This window comes from Echinops telfairi, unplaced genomic scaffold, assembly GCF_000313985.2.
Source record: "Echinops telfairi isolate 266 unplaced genomic scaffold, ASM31398v2 ScPeMD7_5868;HRSCAF=6743_0, whole genome shotgun sequence".
Lineage (NCBI taxonomy): Eukaryota > Metazoa > Chordata > Mammalia > Afrosoricida > Tenrecidae > Echinops > Echinops telfairi.
Window position 1 is genome coordinate 681189 of NW_022109767.1, and position 2306 is coordinate 683494.

General features: G+C 39.3%; 2 non-coding genes across 2 annotated transcripts; both read right to left on the reverse strand.

Moving 5' to 3' along the window:
- Positions 1–1522: 1522 nt before the first annotated feature.
- Positions 1523–1595, reverse strand: TRNAR-ACG. Its single transcript has one exon. It is a non-coding gene; the product is annotated as a tRNA-Arg (tRNA).
- Positions 1596–1912: 317 nt separating this feature from the next.
- TRNAS-AGA lies at positions 1913–1994 on the reverse strand. The gene has a single exon. It is a non-coding gene; the product is annotated as a tRNA-Ser (tRNA).
- Between the last annotated feature and the right edge of the window lie 312 nt (positions 1995–2306).

Genomic DNA, 2306 nt, shown 5'->3' on the forward strand with positions numbered 1-2306 from the left:
ATGAGGGCAATAAATGTACAAATGCGCTTTACACAATTGATGTATGTATGGATTGTGATAAGAGTTGTATGAGCCCCTAATAAAATGATTTTTTTAAAATAACTAGCAAAAACAACCAAAAAAAACCAAAACCAAAATAACTGCATTGACTTCTTCCCTTATGAATCAAGAAGTTAACTCTATCACATGGTGTATATGAATTCTAAAATTTTCCCTGCCTTTTTTTCCCCTAGCTATTTATTCAAACAAAAAAAATATTTGATTGGTAGTCACAGTGCAGTGCTATGACTATCTGGGTCATTAAAACAGAGGGGAGCAGAGGTGTAAAAGCACCCTATTCTCATGAAGCTTACATTCTAATGGGAGAAACAGACAATAAACTGTGAAGAAAGATGAGGCAAGTAAGGAGAGAGGGAGAGAGAGAGAGAGAGTGTGGTGTGTTAAAGAAGTTGCAATTTTAATTGGGAGACCCACAAAGCTTTACTGAGGTGAAGATCTCAAAGAGGAGAGCGAGAGGCACTTTACTATGTGGGGGGGATGATGGTCATAAGCAGAGAGAAAGCATATGCAAAGGTCCTGTGGTAGACGCCTGCAACCTTGTACCAGGCAGAACAACAGGCCAGTGGGTCTGGAACTGAGTGAATGAATAACAGAGCAGTAAAAAGTATTATCTAAGAGCCTTCTGGGGCTAGATTTTTTGAGCTGCTATGGCCTTTGATTATTAACACGGAGGCCTGCTCTAAATGGAGCTCTGCTCTAGTTTCGGCTTTGATATTTAAACAAACAAAAAATTAGAATCTCTGTGAGGTTCCTAGTCTGAGCTATTGAGACACTTGGGTTTTCTATTGGTTAGCAAAACGTTACCATTTCAGAGCAGTTGCTTTGGAACGCAAATATACTTAAAGGAAGGAAAAAATGGGCAATTGGGTTAACAGAGAAGTCTCCTTTATCCCACACTGGAAAAGAGTGCTTTCCTTCCTCCCTCCCTCCCTTCCTCTTTCACTCTTTAAATGGAAAGGCCTCCACTGAGACACCTGAGCCATTTATCCAATGTGGAACTTCCTGAATCAAAACTAATTTCTTAGCAATTAAAATACTAGAAATGAAAAGCCATCCTTGAAGAGGGTGTTCATTTCTAAGAAGCCACGCGTTTCAATCAGATAAGAAACACATTTTGATGTTTGTTATTAACATACAATGTACCACAGGAAATTGAAACACCTATCCTTAAAGAAGATGAATGACATTTCTCAAAAATTAAGCTAATCATTAACAGCAAAAACCTTACAGCACAGTTCTAAGAGGCAGGAAGAGTTCCTGTAGTTAGAGTAGAAAGAAATGAGAACAGACGACGTCACACATAGAATCATTACAGGAAGTCAGACCACAGAGTCTCCCGCGTGTTTGGCACCTATATCTAATGAGAACTCAGTGAGAGAACTAAATGTCTGGTAAACTACATTCTCAGGACGTCTTTTCCATATCGATCTTTGTAATCTGTGAAACTTCAAAAAGGGTGAAACGAGCCAGCCAGGAGTTGAACCTAGAATCTTCTGATCCGTAGTCAGACGCGTTATCCATTGCGCCACTGGCCCACCCACAAGGAGGTCCTTCTAAAGATGTCTATAGAAAGAGCTTTAAAGAGGTCAGTTTACTGAGTCGATCTAAAGGTGAGTGCTCCTTTGCCCTTTGTTGTCTTCAGTCATCGGAAGTTCAATTCCAAGAAACCTCAAAACTGAAACAAATCGAGTTTCTTTGGTTCCTTTGATTTAGTCCGGTAATCCGAAATAATCTCTCCCACGTAAAAGATAGATCAATTTTTATGTGTCCTTAAAATATCTGGTCTTCTTCTTTTTTAAGTAGTTTGCAATAGAGTATGGTAATTACCGGACAAAGAATAAAATAAATCACTCGTAGTCGGCAGGATTCGAACCTGCGCGGGGAGACCCCAATGGATTTCTAGTCCATCGCCTTAACCACTCGGCCACGACTACAGGGGCCTATAAGTACTTTACAACTTTCTCTATGTTACAATGTATCATTTCTTTTGTTCCTTGTTTCAATAAGAACTTGATAATCATCGATGGAGACTAACAACAACTATGTCTCTTTCGGTACTGGCTTCACTAACTGGGATTCGATTAAAGGTCATTCACTGCACTTGTTTCTTTTCTTAATTCCTTTTAGTGTTACCGATTTTAACCTGCCACATTTTTGGTTGTTTTTGCCTTTGTTGTTGTCGTTCTGGCTGCCTCTTTACTTTACCCCTTTGCTTTAAATAACCCACACTCCACTCAAAGAAAAAG